This window comes from Pogona vitticeps, chromosome 7, assembly GCF_051106095.1.
Source record: "Pogona vitticeps strain Pit_001003342236 chromosome 7, PviZW2.1, whole genome shotgun sequence".
NCBI classification, from domain to species: domain Eukaryota; kingdom Metazoa; phylum Chordata; class Lepidosauria; order Squamata; family Agamidae; genus Pogona; species Pogona vitticeps.
In genome coordinates, this window is record NC_135789.1 from 7,950,711 (window position 1) to 7,969,320 (window position 18,610).

Genomic DNA, 18,610 nt, shown 5'->3' on the forward strand with positions numbered 1-18,610 from the left:
AAGGACCCGACGTTGCAAACAAAGAGATATTGTTGCACGCATTTGCCCTCCGCAACGCACCTCCCAGCATGGCTGGTGTTTCGTTGGGCTTATAGATGCAGTGATGGGGTCTTGAAAGCAGCCTCAAGTTGACGGATATTGCTCTTGATGTGCTCCCTTATGGCCCTGTGGTGGTACGAATGTGCAAAAGGGCAGTGAACTTTCGGTGACTCCCCCCGAATAGCTAAAAATGAGGTCTCCTCGGGTTCAAAAGTTCAGCGCCCATCAGGCGACATCAGCTTCTCCATCCCAAAGCATAGGGGGTGGACAGTTCAGAGGAGGGGGTGGCCCAAATAAGGATAATTGAGAAATTCTCACTTTTCCTCGCCTCTTGGAGAGCCGTGATTGGAGGAACGTCCCTGTAGGAACCCAACGTCATTGGTCCAAGTGTAGCCGAGCACGTTAGCCACGCGTCGGGATTGGCCACCGATCTCATTGGCGGAGGTCTCCAGAACCACAAAGAGGCCATATTTGTTGCTAGGAAAAAAATATACAAGGAAGAGGCGGAGCTTATCCTAGCACAAGCAAGCAAAATAAACAAAGAGTCAAGTTAAAAAAAAAAGCTCTCCGAAAATTGTGCCACTGTTAATCTGGGCTCTCGTGGAGCGCTGGAGATTGCATTGAAGTGGAAAGGATTTTTGTTGGAAGACAAAAGTAAAATAAAATCATACAGGTCATCATGTATTCAACCGTGTCTCCTCTTGTGTCATGAGGAACTGGCTTCGGGTCATGAATGGATATCTCCGAATAATAGGTGTTGGGTGTGTGGTGTCCTCTTAATGGATGGAGGCCAAGAGGATGGTCCCATTTTAGCGGGCAAAAGAAAATGGCTTCAACATCCACCAGCGAAACCCCAAGTCTTCTCCTCACTGTATTTCAACCCCTCTGGCAGCACTTCCTTGCCAGCTTTGTTTCGAATGGCTTTGTCATCTCTGTGTCTACGTTTTATAAAAGTCATACTTTTCACCACGTTGGTCTAGAGTAAGAAAAAGGGGACAGAGAAAGTAATTATGTGCAGAAACCGAAGTCTGCATTGGGTGTTACCTTAATTAGGTCGCTAAAACGTTACTGGGTACACCAGTGTGGTGTAGTGGATAGAGTGATTCAGGAGACGTGAGTTCAAATCCCTGCTCTGCCATGGAAAATTGTGTTTGTGTGTGAGAGAGAGTGTGTAATTTGTAAAGAATTATTACAATCATGTGCTGTTAAGTCAATTACAACTTATGGCAATCATTTCAAAGAGTTTCGAGGTAGACAATACTCAAAGGTGGTTTACCATTCCCTTCCTCTGGGGGGCGCCCTGGGACTGCACAGGTTGCCCAAGGCCACTCAGGCTGGTTCTTCTCCCAGCAGACACAGTGGGGAATTGAACTCCCAACCTCTGGTTCCACAGCTAGAGACCTAAACCACCAAGATACACAGCCAGCTCAAGGATGTAGGTCCTCCTTTGTCTTGTTCTGGTGCCTGAGAATGAGAAGTCAACATTTTCTCCCTCTTGGCCTGCAATGAGTAATTTTCTTCCATCATAAAAGATAATTCTTGTACTTATGTGTACTGTCTCCCCTTTTTTGGCACAAAGTCTCAATCACAGAAAATTATGAGAGCTGCTGCCTAGATGTATTTAATAATCAGAAGCATCGGATGGGTTGCTCCTGTCTTTCTGATTATTCAGTCAGTCCTTCTGGGGTTTCTGTGGGTGGGTATATGGCTGTGCTTGGCCTCACAGTGGGAGAAGGTGTTTGTTTTGGATTGAGGGCTTTGGCACACATCTCAAAAACCTGAAGAAAAAACAGACGAAGTCTTTGTCAGTTTTTCACACTGAAGAAACGAAATCTTCTATTGTCTACCCAGAAAACCCTGGAAATGGTCACCATAAATCAGAATTGACTTCATGGCACATGATTGTTATTCATTTATCAAAAATTTGTCATGTCCTTAATGCAGTAACATCCACCTGCTCATGTTTCTTATGAGATGTTGTTGTTGTCACTGTTTAGTTGTTTAGTCGTGTCTGACTCTTCGTGACCCCATGGACAAGAGCATGCCAGGCCCTCCTGTCTTCCACTGACTCCCGGAGTTGTGTCAAATTCATGTTGGTTGCTTCGATGACCCTGTCCAGCCATCTCATCCTCTGTCGTCCTCCTTCTCCTCTTTCCTTTACACTTTTCTAACATCAGGGTCTTTTCCAGGGAATCTTCTCTTCTCATGAGATGGCCAAAGTGTTGGAGCCTCAGCTTCAGGATTTGTCCTTCCAGTGAGCACTCAGGGTTGATTTCCTTCAGAACGGATAGGTTTGTTCTCCTTGCAGTCCAGGGGACTCTCAAGAGCCTCCTCCAGCACCACAATTCAAAAGCATCAATTCTTTGGCAATCATTGTAAGTAAACATTGCCATCTTTATCCTCCATGAATTTATCTTATTCTCCTTCAAGCCTGTTGAAGTTGGAAACCATTTTGGGGCAAACAGTTCCACAGTTTCCACCATGGGCTGTGTGAAGGAGGCCGTGTAAAGCCTTACTTTCTTCTGCTCCTCCTATGCAAACTGGCAACACTTAATGGGTGGCTCATAGATTGGGATGTAGAGACTCACACCAAGATTCGTACTCCAGTCATGAACCGTCCTTGTTAACACAGGGTGCGGTTAACTGTCAGGGTTGAGTACAGGAGCACACAGTATGTATTCTGGTTAGGAAATCTGTCATAGAATTTTTGCTCAAACCTGGATAGATCTTGGAAACAACAATTCAGGCTCTCCTAGCCTGCCAGGCCTGCAGCTGTTCTGAGAGATGGCCAAAAGGGGAACGTTCGAAACCTCTCATTGTACCGCTATTTAGTCGCAGAGGTGACCAAAGCAGAAGAATACTGAAAAAGCAGAAGAGAAGATATCCTCCTTTTCTGGGATCATCCCCTCCAAGTATTCAAATTGTTGCAGGAACAGGGAATAGTAGGTTGCACCAGCCCACGGCCAAGCAGCTCAGCCTCATGGGGTTGGCCTGTGCTTCTTACACTGAAAAGCACTTTAGCGATGCTGTGCCGAACCCCTGCCTGGTGGGTGCTTTCGAGACTCATTCATAAGAACGCACAAGTCGGCAGCTTCGCTTTGACATCTCCAACTCTAAGCATCTTGTAGAATTAGAAAATTAGGCCGAGTGCTCTGACTCACACACCAAAATCCGTCAGCATCGGTTTTTGATAGTAGCTGCTGGTTGCTGAAATGTAGGTCAGCAGCTTCAGCTAAAAACACACCTACAGGCACATGAGAATCTGAAAGGAAGAAAGAAAGAAAGAAAGAAAGAAAGAAAGAAAGAAAGAAAGAAAGAAAGAAGGAAGGAAGGGAGGGAGGGAGGGAGGGAGGGAGGAAGGGAGGGAAGGAGGGAGGAAGGAAGGAAAAGAGAAAGGAAGGAAGGAAAAGAGAAGGAGGGAGGGAGGGAGGGAGGGAGGGAGGGAGGGAAGGAAGGAAGGAAGGAAGGAAGGAAGGAAGGAAGAAAGAAAGAAAGAAAGAAAGGAAGGAAGGAAGGAAGGAAGGAAGGAAGGAAGGAAGGAAGGAAGGAAGAAAGAAAGAAAGAAAGAAAGAAAGAAAGAAAGAAAGAAAGAAAGAAAGAAGGGAGGGAGGGAGGGAGGGAGGGAGGGAAGGAAGGAAGGAAGGAAGGAAGGAAGGAAGGAAGGAAGGAAGGAAGAAAGAAAGAAAGAAAGAAAGAAAGAAAGAAAGAAAGAAAGAAAGAAAGAAAGAAAGAAAGAAAGAAAGAAAGGAAGGAAGGAAGGAAGGAAGGAAGGAAGGAAGGAAGGAAGAAAGAAAGAAAGAAAGAAAGAAAGAAAGAAAGAAAGAAAGAAGTACGCAATTGTGTGTTGTTGTGTGTGTTTTTTTTTTCAGGCAAATGCCTTTCCCACCCATTTTTGGTTCCGATTCCGATTCAGGAAGTGTGCTTTGGATACGTTTACAACCAAATGTGAACTTGGGTTTGGTATATTCGCGTTGAAAGATATGTACTCAATGAATTTCTCACTCCTTCCTGTACTAGCAACCACAAATTAAATAATGAAGTCACTGCATAAATTAGTAAAGGGTTTGGGACCCCAGAGGACTGCTACATATTTCACCCATTGCTCCCAAGTCCTGCTTCTTACAGTAGCCAAACTGAGAAAAATGGGAAGAACGTCAACTGGGCCTTATCAGTGGTGGCCCCTTCCCTGTGGAATGGCTTGGCCCCATCCCTCCTTATTTATTTAACAATAATTTTTTTGGAGCTTAACTTGTCACCATATGATTTTGTTGCTTCTTTGCTGCTTGTTTAGATTATTCTGTAATTTCATATCATTGTTAGATGTTGCAGCTATTGTTGGTCACATTTCTTTTGTGTTCACTGCCCAGAACACAGAGTTTCCATGAGGCTGGGTGATATATAAACAGTTCAGTGGTTTAGACATCTAGCTGTTGAGCCAGAGGGTGGGAGTTTGATTCCCCCCCCCGGGCCTCCCTGACAGGGGCTAGACAAGATTATTATTATAAAGCAAATAAATTAAATAAAACAAATAGAATTGAATAATAAATGAAACCATCTTGAGTTGAAGAGACAACCTGAATGTTCATATATATTTTTTCCCATGACAACATTAAGTTTTCTTTGAATGTGGATGAAATTTGTATGCTCCATCCTGGTGATTCCAAATTATGGTTACTTTTCTCAGGGACTCAGACATTGCTTACCATTCCCTTCTTCTGGAGATGATCTAGAACAGCGTAGCTTGCCAAATACTACATTGGCCAATGCTTTCTCCTACAAGGCACAGTGGAGAACTAGACCCTAGGCTCCTGGCTTCACATATCCAACTCAATGTCCACAGCTATGCACAGTCACTAGAAAACCTTGGGAACAGTTATCATAAGTTGGGTCTGACTTATCAATTTCAACTTGATATGCTGGAATAAGAAAATGAGGTCCAACCTCAGAGTTTTGGAATGTTTGCCACTAGGATATGCCTCTACACTCAAAGCACTGCTCACCAGCCCTCCTGACTATGGTTTTAACCTTGGATCAAGCAGAAACCTTAAATATCCCCTCCCTTTTACTTAAGGGGAACCCCGGAGACTCAAGCCACTTCAAGCTGGAGGCGAGCCCTTAGGAGCAAGGAAGAGATAGCTTAACAATGTTCTGCCTTAAATATGCATGAAACTGACTCATGCTCCTGGATTTAAGGGCTGGGAAAAGCACACCGCTCTGTCAGATAAGCTGGCAGGGGGAATGTGCCTTGAGTTTGGTGAGATAACATATTCCAACAAGGATGAGCTGTGTTTTTAAAAAAGGATAGTATTTTGCTCTTATCTTAGAGATAAAATAAATTCTTCCCTGCTTTATCTGTCCTTTTGGGTTGCCTGCCCAATTTTGCTCCTCTCTGATTACAGGTGGTTATCTGTCCGAACATCACCAATGAATTCTCAGTTTCAGACTTATGCACCCGTGGCTATAGCTTTCTCTTTCCGGAGACTTTCTGTTAATCTGCCTACCTTACAGATGTGATCACTAAAGCAAGCAAGGAAAGTCTTGATACAACCTTTAGCACCATCTCAGTGAATTCAGTTGTGACCGTACCATTGTTTATAGTTCATTACTTGATGATTTGCATATTAAGAGGACTTCTTAATTGCTCTTTTGATCAGCAGAACCTCCCAAGCAAATTGATTTTTAAAAAATGGCCAGAATCCTGTTGTGGGTTTACACCAGCCTAAGTGTAATGGCATCACCATCATCATCATCTTAGAACTGCAGAGCTGGAAGGGTCTTTATGGATCATCAAGGCCAGGAAGCCCAGTGGATGGTCAAACTCTCAACTTGTGACTCTGCAACCAGATGCCTAAACCACTGAGCTATCCAGAATAAATCACGGCAGCAAACTATCACCAGCTGACAGATTGTCACTCACTTTCCTAGCCTAGTCCTCAGTTATATGACTACCACCTGACTAGGAATACATCCGTCAACTACTGGCAATTTTTTTTGGCCACAATTTGCACATTACATTTGCATCGGCATAAACAGGATTCTGTCCAACATGTTTAAAAAACAGACTAAAAACAATTTTAAGAGGGCAGAGCATGGCAGGATAACATATTTTTCACTAACTGTTGGAAATTTAATAAAGATGAAGCCATTTCACCTGTTAGTCTGCTGAGCCAGAAGTTGGGAGTTCGATTCCCCACTATGCCTCACCGACACGGGTGGGACTCAATGAGCCAGAGGGTCCCTTTCAGCTCTGCAATTCTAAGAATAAATCATCATCATCATCATCTTAGAACTACGGGGCTGGAAGGGATCACAGAATCCAGCCTGTGTCAAATGACATCAGAGCAATGTTGATGGACCCAAAACTGCTTGGTAGATCATGGCGAAGATGGTTTGTCTGTTGGTTTTACGAAGGCGTTCACCAGTAGAGATGGGGATGCCAAAATAGCACTTCATCTTGGTTCATGGTTCATCAAGGTTTTTTGCTCCATAAGACGCGCCAATTTTTTAGGAGAAGAAAACAGGAAAATATAATCTGTTTTCTTCCCTCCATAAGACGCACAGACTTTCCACCCCCCTGTTTTGTGGGGGGAAAGTGTGTCTTATGGTGCGAAAAATATGGTAATAGTGTTTTACTGATGAACCACAAATCAGTTCATCAGTACTTGGGGTTTATTTGGGGGGTGGTGTCCCTTCGTATTCGTCGAGGTCCCTGGACTTGATGAATACAAAGCAATGAATATTCAACAAATCAGCAATTTTCTCCAAATATTAGTTTTTTTCAAAAAAAAAATTGTTCCCATGTCTGTCCACCAGCAATTTCTGGTATACCAGTTTGATATTGGTAAGGTGTCCAGATAATCTGGAGTTTGCAAATCCAAATGAAGAGAACAATGGGCGGATTGCTGTGTTCTGTCATATGCAGCCTCTCCTCTTTCATTATCTCCCCCCCCAGTGTTTGCTGCCCCCTCCTTTTCTCATCATCTCTCCCTTCATCTCTCTTTGAAAGCTTAGGGTTAGCTGGTGGGGCCCTCCCCTCTCTCCCCTTTCAAAGCCCAGGTGACAGGAGCACACACTGAGCTGATCTGCCGAGAGAGAGAGAGAGAAAATCTTAGCACGTGAGGCTGGGCTGCCTAGTGCAATTTTTCTTGATTTATTCTCTGAGTGAGGTATGTCGCCCAGAGTCTCAGGAAGGGGCAGGTGGGTGGAGGGACCAGAGAGGATGGGGCTGGGAAGCAGAAAGGGAGAAAAGGAGAGCAGTTGGAAATCAGCCCCACAGCTACTTTGATTGGCCTCACTCAGCCACTTCAGCTTTGTTAGCCGGAATCTTAAGTGGGAGCCCCGTGGAATGAAGGGGTGTTCCTCCCCCTGCTCAGCAACAAAGATTCACCTGTTTCATATTTATTCTTGCGGGCTGAAATCCTGTTGCTTAGTGTTGTATTTGTTTAGTCGTTAAGTGGTGTTCGACTCTTCGTGACCTCATGGACCAGAGCACGCCAGGCCCTCCTGTCTTCCACTGCCTCCTGGAGTTCGGTCAAATTCATGATGGCCGCTTTGATGACACTTTCCAGCCATCTCATCCTCTGACGTCCCCTTCTCCTCTTGCCTTCACATTTTCAAAGTACCTTGGTTGATCCCGTAGTGCTTCTGAAGCATATCTAGTTCTGCAATATCCAATAGCTTCTTTAAAACTCATCCAACGTTGGTGTCTTTACATTCTTCTGTTTTGGGGAACAGAGTAACCTAGCTGCTGTGAATATATACAGTAGACTATATTTTATTTTCTTATCAATAATGTCTGGCATTATATTCAATACAGTGGTGCCTCACTTTACTACGTTAATTCGTTCCAGTGAAATTGCTGTAGAATGAAAACGTCGTAATGCGAAAATAAAAAAACCGTTGAAACGCATTAAAACCCGTTTAATGCGTTCCAATGGGCTAAAAACTCACCGTCTAGTGAAGATCCTCCATAGGGTGGCCATTTTCGGTGGCTGTCTTGTGAGGATTCCATCCCAGAAAACAGCGGGGAGCCATTTTATTTACCCGGCTGCCATTTTGGAGCCACCAATCAGCTGTAGGAAAATCATCATTTTGCGAAGAATCAGTTCCCGAAGCAGGGAATCGATTATCGCAAAGTGGAAAAGGCCTATTCAGATCATCGTTTTGCGATCGCAAAAATGTCGTCATAATGCAGTTTCGTTGTAATGCGGGGCAATCGTAAAGCGGGGCACCACTGTAATAACATTTCAGGTTTAAAACTTTATTTTTGTTGAACAATCTCTTTTGCCATTTCCAGCAAACATTACTGATCCCTTCTGACATTTTTTGCCAATCTTACAGGAGTAAAGTGCCATCTATGAAACATATTAAGGATATTTTCTCTAAGATTCACTAGCTTAATCAGTTTATGATTCTCTTTCCACATTTTTGTTCATTCATCAATATCAATATTGTACCCAAAGTTTTGTGCCCATTTTACCATCGCTTCCTTCACCCCCTCATTCTCTAAATTGTATTCTAATAAATATGTATACATTTTTACAATTATTTTCTCATTGGTGTAAAAATCCACCTGGAATTTCCCCTCAAAAAAGCCTTTTATATCTTGATTCTAATTTCATCACTGACCACCAATCTGTAGCAAGGCCCAGTTTCTCTAGATCTTGTTTATCTTTCATATCATGATCTTTAGTTAATTAGTCTTTGTACATGGGTAACGCTCCCTTCTGATTCAATACCTTCAGTGTAAATGCTTCCATTGGCACTACCCATATTGGAATTTTCTTGAGGGTTTGTATTTGAAATTTTTGCCATACTAAACAGAGCGCCTTCCTCAGAATATGTTCTGCGAAATGTGATTGTTCTTTGCATTTCCCATACCATACATAGGCATGCCAACCCATTTTCAAATCATGACCCTCCAATTTCAATAATCTTTGATTTTCTAATGTTATCCATTCTTTAATCCAGACTATGGCACATGCCTTATGAGACTATTTTTTCCCCAACATTTGAGGTAGTTCCAACTTGGAATTCCAATTCCAACCTCAGCTTGTTGACCTTGACGAAGCCTGGCCTGCCTGCTGTTTGCTTCAATAAAAGGCGGGTGATTGACCTGGCTCTTCCCCACGGCGGTGGTCTCGCTGTACGCAGGTTTAGAGGAGCCCCTGACAGCCTCTACAACCTCAGCTGGTAGTTCTGCGTCTCCTTTGTTACCTATTATCTCATTTCCATGGGAGGGAAGGAAAAGGCAAAGGGAGAGACATAGCAACTCAGTATATTAACAACCATAACACTCAACTGGGAACTGGAGGTGATCCTGAAAAAAACAACTCAGAGACCTGTGTCACCTTGAAGCCTAAGACGTTTTATTTGACATAACCTTTCATGGGTGTCCGTAAAAGGTGTTAGTCTTTAAGGAGCTCCCAAGCTGCTTTGCTGTTTGTTCCACAAGAGGCTAACATGGCTGTTCACCTCATTAAAACTGTTACAGTGGTGCCTCGCTAGACGATGATAATCCATTCCACTGAAATCGCTGTTTAGCGAAATCATCGTCTAGCAAAAAGCATTTCCCCATTGGAATGCATTGAAATCTGTTTAATGCATTCCAATGGGGAAGAATCATCGTTGTCTAGCGAAGATCGGCCATAGGAAGGCCGCTTTGCGAACCGCCGATCAGCTGTTTAAATCGCTGTCTTGTGAAGCTTAGGTCCCGAAAAACACCCGTTTTGCGAGCACGGAGGGAGCTGTCAAAATCGTCGTCTACCGAAAATTGGTTCGCAAAGCAGGGACCAAACATTGTCCAACAAAATTCCCCCATAGGAATCACTGTTTTGCAAATCGCTATAGCGATCGCAAAAAGTCAATGTCTAGCGAAAAAACTTTCATGCGGGGTAACTGTCTAGCGAGGCACCACTGTACCTTCCTCTCGCACTAAGCTATAGGAGCAAAGGGGATCCATTCAAACCATCACCAGCAAGAAAAGGGCTATGAATTATGAGCTCCTTCCAACACACCGGCTGCTTCCTTCTGTGGCTTTGCCAGGGACTGTGGGCAACTGCAGCTCAATCTGTAGCCAAGAATGGCCAGTAAGCCAGGGCTCAGTCAGGAAGTCTCCACTTGTCCGTGGGAAGGAGATCGAAAATCCACTCTCAAGCAATTCCTGTATTGTTCATAAAATCATAGAATTATGAAGTTGGAAGGGGGCCTACAAGGCCATCAAGTCCAACCCTCTGCTCCAGGCAGGAATATAAATCAAAGGATATCTGCCAGGTGGTTGTGTAAATTTATCTTGCTGTGCTCCCAGAACTGGAGTGCTCACCACCTCCCAAGGTCATTGGTTCCATTGTCGTACTACTCTAACAGTTAAGATGTTTTTTCCTGATTTTCAACCAAAATGAAGCTTCTTGCAACTTGAGTTCATTATTACGTATCCTCCATTTGGGGATGATTGAGAACAGATTCTTTGATTAAAAATGACATTGCAGCAAGAAAGGCAGGGAAGATTCATTTTGAAGTTAAAAAGCACACCCAGCTTCTTCTTTGCCACAAACACGGTGTCTTGCTGAGTTGCTCTTTTTCATCTGTCAATGTGACTATAACACTACATCCAACCGATACCTCGAGGTACTTCACTCCACCCATTGATCACACTAGAAATGCACAAATACTCACGAATTGTCTGATTTATTTTTACACATTTATCTGAAGATGACACCTACCACGAGCCCTAATCTTCTGCTTTCTGGTAAGGAGGCAGGTAGGAGATGGTTGGGTTAACACAGAATAAGCTAGAGATGGGCCCGAACCTCAAAAATTGTGGTTCGTGGTGGTTCGTGCTTACCCACAAATCATGAACCAGCGAAACATTTTTTTATGAACCATGAATTGTCCCTGTTGCCTCCCTGCCTGGTCTTGCCTCTTTCTCCTCTGCCACCATCCTGAGAGACAGGTAGGGAAGCAAAGGGGGGTAGTGAGAAGGAAGTAGTGAATAGTGAGAAGAGGGTGGGAGGGTAACGAACCGGGAATTTCGTAAAAATCATTGCGAAAATTTGTGGTTCCGGTTTGACAAGCCTGAACCAACCCGAACCCATGAACCAGTGATTTTTAACAAACTTCTGGGTTTGTTTTCAGTTTCGTTTAGCCCATCTCTAGTTGAATGGAAGTAGGGCGCACCCCTCCCACTTGCAATCATTAGCCAGAGGCCACCTGGGCAGTTTCAAAAATACTGGATGGGGACAAATTCTTGGGAAGAATATCTGAAGAATCTCTCTCTCTCTCTCTAAGCATCCCACTGCGGTCCTTCCCCCATGACAGAGCACGACCGAAAAGCTTAGCCCCTTTCCTGTGATCATTAAGTGGGTCAACAGCAGGTGACAGGAGGAAATTACCCTCATTTTATTCCGAGTTGCTGCAGGCCCAGCGCTTGCCTGTAGCTGAACAGCAGGCTGGACAAAAGAAGATTTGATCGCCGAAACCCACAATATGGATTAACCCGTTCTAGGATGCTTCTTCCTTCAAGGGATGGGGAGTGATATCCGTCCCTCTCGCATTCTCCGGCACAGCTGGCTGTCCTCACTTTGCAGCCCTGGAGGCGTGTTTTAGCATCTTCTCATCTCCTGGAAGGAGAAAAAAGTGCCTGGAGCCACACACTGTCATAATCTGCAGATGTAGCATGGCTGGCTCTGGAATTTGTTTACCGATGGAAAACCTTCAATGAATGAAAACCTGATTAAGAAACATCTTACCTAGGAGTTGTTGTTCTTGTTTTTAAGTGACAGGTTATGGTGAATGAAAAGGGAAAGGGAGAGGTGAGAATTCCCTTTTTAGACCTCTTATTGACATTTTTACCACCTCCGCTCCTGCTTTTAAGAAACAGGGAAGGGAGGTGTGTGTGTTGGACACTAGAGGTGTTGTAGGTTATCTTGAGTCTGGGAGAAAGGCATCAAGCTTGTCTTGACAGTGTGGAATTTTAGCTTGAAAAAATCTCTAACTATGCATGGGGGGAGTTCAGGGACCTACAGAGCAGAATTCATTTCAGGTCTTCCTCAAATAGACCATCTTTTATCGTTTGTTCTCATCAACAGGCACTGACTGCCTCAATAGCTCACTCAGAGATACAGGAAAGAGAACGAATAAATAGCTGCATTTACTCCCAGTTCCGAACAGATCCAAAACAGCATATTGTGAAAAAAGTAATGTCTGGTTGCATGAACAGAGCTTCACTGAGTTATAGCTACATGACATGACTAACTGAATCAGTACCTGACTGGCTTTGAGTGAATAGTAAAGGTAAAAATTAAAGGTTCCCCTTGACATTTAGTCCAGTTGTGTCCAACTCTAGGGCACAGTGCTCATCCCCATCTCCAAGCTGTAGAGCCAGCATTTGTCCAAAGACCGTTTCCGTGGTCACGTGGCCAGAGCGACTAGACACAGAATGCCATGACCTTCCCACCAAGGTGGTATCTATTTATTGACTCACATTTTTACATGCTTTCAAGCAGCTAGGTTGGCAGGAGCTGGGGCAAGCAACGGGAGCTCACTCCATCACATGGATTCGATCTTACGACTGCTGGTCTTCCGACCTTGCAACACAGAGGCTTCTGCAGTTTAACCCGCAGTGCCACCACGTCTCTACGAGTAACTACATAATCTTAACTTGACTTGAAAAGAGTGGGGAAAGAATTATTAGGCAAAAGAGGTGGAGCTCTCTTCAAGACCTGAGTCAGAGAGGTTGCTGCTGGATTGATTGATAGTAAATGTTCCTCCCTGCCAAAACCTCTTAAAAGCAGCATACGAGGTTGCAATAATTACAACAGCTTGTCTTTCTGGATGCTCAGATTCGGAGAGATGGCTTGAGTCAGGCTGTGCGTCGTCTGGATGATAATTTCTCACCCGCTTCCATCGCTTACTTGCTTCCACCTCTTTGTTGGCTGTAGTGTCCCAAAGCTCTGGATGGTTGAGTGAGCTTGGCTTCAAAGTGACCCTTTATTAGACCATTAAGAATATAAAACAAACAAACAAAAGCAAGCAGTGAGTTTTTGACAATCATTCATCTTCTTTGGGCTGTGGGTCGTTCAAAAACTATATGCTTTGATTAAAGTCCCAAAGTCTGACGGCTGGTGTAGGGGCCAAGTTTAGCTTCTTAGATGGAAATGACTCCAGTCTTCTTCTAATAAGGTAAAGGTAAAGGTTCCCCTTGACAATTTTTGTCCAGTCGTGTCTGACTCTAGGGGGCGGTGCTCATCCCCGTTTCCAAGCCATAGAGCCAGCGTTTGTCCGAAGACAATCTCCCATGGTCACATGGCCAGTGCGACTTAGACACGGAACGCTGTTACCTTCCCACCGAGGTGGTCCCTATTTATCTACTTGCATTGGCATGCTTTCGAACCGCTAGGTTGTCGGGAGCTGGGACAAGCAACGGGAGTTCACTCCGTCGCGTGGATTCGATCTTACGACTGCTTGGTCTTCTGACCCTGCAGCACAGGCTTCTGCGGTTTAGCCCGCAGCGCCACCACGTCCCTTTCTCTTCTAATAAAGGTATTGCCTTTTCCTGCATTTGTATTACCATGGGGCCTTCTCCTGATTTTTCCTGAACAACATCATCTGAGGTTCCACCAAGTCTTCAAGCACATCCTTGCATCCGGCGTTCCTTTTCTCATATAGCTTTCCGTGGTGACCAGCCGATGAACTTTTAAAATCAGGTCTCCACATCTCCATCTAACTACTTTCAGCCGTGTGTTCACAGTATCCTGAAGACCGCAAACGAAACAATTCGACAACCCTACAGATCACAACCAGGTAACTCATGAGGTTGAATGTGCTGACCCAGCCAACACGTGATCAACAAAGCCTACATGGATCGCTAAGGTTGGGAAGGGTTGGAAGAGGGGTGCAAAGGCTTACACCATTCCCCCCATTCAAACATAAACTGGCCATCGGCCAATGAGCGGTCTTTCTTCCGGGTTTCTCAGATGGTTGAAGCTAAAAATAACAGCCTGCAGGTGGCAGCAGTTGCTCGCCCTGGCCCGCCTCTGCTTCCTGAAGGAGTGAATGCTGAACAAAGACAAGAAGTGGAAGGCAATACATCTAATAATGCATTGGGAAGAAGAGGGGGTGTCCCAACCAGCCTGGAGGAAACGGTAGACGTCCCTATGTGGGGCTGCTGCATCTCAGGAGCTTGAGTGAAGACTCAGGGGCTTGTTGGACCTTTCCATGTCTCTTTGCAGGAGGCTGACTTGAGCATGGCTGCCCCTGAAGGAGGAGAGTAAGGTTTTTACATGTAGTGATGAGGCATCCACCTGGGCATCCATCCGAACCCATACTGAGATGCCTCCAGATATCATGGGTTCAACACAGAAAGCCTTGTTCATTCTCCTAGCTATTCTCCAGGCCTTATCAGCCCTGCCTTCATGAGAACATGAAGACTGACCCTGTGACAAGCCCGTGCCCTCTCCTATGAGAGATGCAAAACTGCAAACATACAACACCCAAGTCAAAGCCTGCCACTGGACCAGACGTTTTCTCTTGAATTTATTTCACAAACATGAGCGGTTAGCTGGTCAAAGGGAGACACATCTCCTCCAGGACCCTCGTTGATGGGGAAATGCATTAATTTTCAGAACTAAAGACTTACAAAGCAATTAAGGACAAGGTGGACAGTTAGGAAAAGTAAGAAGGGAAAGCCCCAAATGAATCAAAACATCATGTTGAAGGAGAGCTTTACATGTACTCAGATTGGAGCAAGTTGGGAGGAGGGCGACAAGGATGATCAGGGGATTGGAATCCAAGCCCTGGGAGGAAAGAACTGGGTATATTTAGCCTTGAGAGGAGAAAAGTGAGGGGATATAAGAGAGCACTTTTCAAAGACTTGAAAGGTACTCATACGGAGAAGGGACAAGGACTGTTCTTGATCATCCCAGAGTCCAGGACATTCAGGAATGGGCTCAGGTTACAGGAAGCCAGATTTTGGATGAATATCAGGAAAAATTTCATAACTGTTAGAGCGGTACAACAATGGAACCAATGACCTTGGGAGAAGGTGAAAGCTCCAACGCTGGAGGCATTCAAGAGAAAACTGAACAAACGACTGTCAGATGGGCTTAGATTAGGATTTCTGCCGAGCAGGGGGTTACAGGCCCCTTCCAACTCATTTATTCTATGATTCTATGATGCTGTGAACTGCAGATCAAGCCTGATTGCAGTCTTGATGGGAAAAAAATGATTCTTCTGGGGTGCTCATCCTTGCTGCACTCCATGGTGAGGCTTTCTCCGACTTAAAAATGCTAAAAGAAAACAAATAAAATTATTTCTGCCTTTCACTTCCTCATCGTCCCATGACAGGTGAGTCCATCACTCTCAAGTATTTAGCACAGAAGTCCCTTGTATCTTGTTCTCGTACAAAACAGTAGCCGCTCGATACTAGTTTGTGTTGTTTTTCCAACACATCAATATGCATTTAGAAGTCCACCTCCTCTCTCTGACTGGTAATGACACAGATGAACATGGAAGGTACTACTTCACATGCAATTAGCATCAAAAGTGAGCCTCTGTAGATGCCAAGCATAAACATTAGCAAATATGCATGCACTAGCATGGGACCAGCACTGCCTGTAGCATTTACGCTAAGCCAGTACCACGTCCTTCTTTGTTCCAAGCCAATTCCGAGTCCTGCTTTGATCCAAGCCAATTCCGAGTCCCGCTTTGATCCAAGCCAATTCCGAGTCCCGCTTTGATCCAAGCCAATTCTGAGCTGCAGTTTGGAAGCAACTATTTTGACTCTTGGAACAGCTCCCACCCTCAATCAAAACTCACTTTTCTTTTGATGTGGCACAGGAGCAACTGACCTTTGCAAAAGGCAGCAAGGGTAGGACACACAAGGCAGGCCCTAATGACCTGCCTGGCAGAACTGGGGCTCCTAGCTGTTACCCCGCTGCAGCCCTGTCACATCTGCTGAAGTCCGTCTGGCCACCCGTTTAACAGAGTCTCAGACACAACCCTTTCTAGACAGTATGAGCAGGTGTTTACAGACTGGGGGGGGGAATATATTTATTTCTATGGCATGGCTTCTTTCCGACAGTTTGTTCCAAATTAATAACTTTTGGTTGAGTCTCTGAAAGTCACCTAAAATGTAAAAATAAAATTGTTTCACTGGAAAAATCTGGAGGTTTTCTTGTTTTGTTTGGGTGCATTTAATTTATTATTATTATTTTTTGGGGAGAATAGAAAAGGGGGCTGTTGGTTCCTCAGCAGATTACAATGACACACTGGCAGCTTATTTAGCCCATTTGAACACAGAAAAAGAACTGGGTGAAGGTTTGCTCACTGAGTAGTTGAGGGGCAGTTACACTTTCTCTACCCAATTGTTTGGCTCAGTGGGTTGGGAGTTTTGCAGATGTACTGGAAGTTATTCGGAACTTCAACAGGTTCAAAATGCCTGTGTTGTTGGGGCGGGGGGGGGGGGCTGGCAGATCCCGTGAACCACCAGGAAGACAAATAAGTGGGTGCTCGATCGAATCAATCCTTAATTCTCCCTGGAACCGCAAATGACTAAACTGCAGCTAATATACGTTGCCACATCGTGAGAAGACAAGACTCGTTGGAAAAGACAATAATGTGAGGAAAGTGGAAAGCAGCCAAATACAGTGGTGCCTCACAAGACGAATGCCTCGCGGGATGAAAAACCCGCAAGACGATTGTTTTTTGTGATCGCTATGGTGCCTCGCAAGATGGCTTCTTCTATGGCCGTGCTTCTCAATACTTCTTTTTTTAAAGACACCGCTTTTCGCAAGACGATTTTTTTCGCAAGACAGCACTTCTCGTGGAATGAATCGCATTCATCTTGTGAGGCACCACGGTCTGAGACAGATTCACTCACTAAAAGATGCCATGACTTTGAGTTTGGATTCTTGCGTTGAGCAGGGGGCTGGACTTGATGGCCTTTTAGGTCCCTGATAGGAGTGCTAATGGCAGGAGCTTCTTGGAGAGGGGGCGGCTGTCATCGATTCATAGGATCACCCTTAGTCAGAAGCATTGCAGCTATGATAACGTATGTGAAAATGTTTAAGCCAATCCCCAGGTGCTTTGGGTGATTAGCATATGCTTGTTTTACCCTGTCTGTGTCTGTAAGAGCAAAGTGGGGAGGAAGAGAATTAAGCACACATATAAATGTGAGCCTGTCCCGCTGGGAAGAGGTGGCTGCCAAGCATCTTCCAAGCTGCTGCACCCTTGTTCTCCATTGAGTCCTAATGGCCATTAAAGATCTGGTTGCCATGGGGCTGAAAAGTCCAGAGGCGAGATCCATTATCTGTAAATGGGCTGACGGCGGGGAGTTAACAAAGGAGATGCAAGATGCTTTGGGCCCCGGCAGGTGTTCGGAGGCAGGGCAGAAACAGAGGCAGGGCATGGAAAGATATTGGATAGAAAACACGGCATCACACATTCTCTCTCTCTCTCTCTCTCTCTCTCTCTCTCTCTCTCTCTCTCTCTCTCTCTCTCTCTCTCTCTCTCTCTCTCTCTCTCTCTCTCTGTTAGTGTCGGAGAGAGAGAAATCCACCAGGAAGGTTGGTCAAGCCACAGAATGTTTATGGCTTTTATGTCTAATTTTAAGAACGGATCTGCAGAGATAAGCAGGGTAAGGGGGAGAGGATTGAATCAAGACTGCCTCACTGGCCTCCATCTCTCCATCTGTTCTTATAAAGACGAGAGGCACAACAACAAAAAACAGCCACAAAAACTAGTAGTCTTTCTGACACAGCTTCTGCAATTCTCTTTTCCCATATTTCTCTCTGGACTTAGAATCATAGAAACATAGAATAATTGAGCCTTTCTTAAATGACTCCACTGCTGAAGTGCTCAGCACCTCCTGAAATCATCGGTTCCGTTGTCATACTGCTCTAACAGGCAAAAAAAAATTTTTTTTTCCTGATATTCAGCCTGCCTCTGGCTTCCTGTAGCTTGAGCCCATTCTTATGTGTCCTGCACTCTGGGATGATTGAAAACAGATCCTCTCCCTGTTCTGTAATTTGAAAAGTGAGGAATTAGTTTTTATTTCTGAATGAGCTTTGATTCCAAAGGGAAATTAATGCATTGACTATAATCATAATAGTCATGCGCTTTCCAGTCTGTTCTGATTTACCATGACCCCTTTTCAGGATTTTCCAAATAAAGAATACTCAGAGTTATCCCCTTCTTCTGGGGCTGTTCTGGGAATTGTGCAGCTTGCCCAAGGCTACCCAGGCTGGCTCTTCTCCCAGGAGGCACTGTGGGGAATTGAACTCCTCACCTTTGGCTCTGCAGCCATGTACCTCACTTACTGAGCTTTCTAGCCAGCATTAGCCATCATCGTTTAAGCAGCCATGTCTTTAATCTCCATATCCCCGTCCTTAAATTGTCAAGCATCGGGGTGCACCCCAGGAGAAACTCACTGACCGAGCAGGGAGGGTTCCTCGTAATAATTTCAGGGGGAAGGAGAGGAACTCCATTGCTCCAGTTATTCGTCAGCTGTGATGCGCACAGCTCAGTGTTTTAAAGATCCTGCAGCCGTGAGCGTTGTCTGTCTGAAAACTGGATT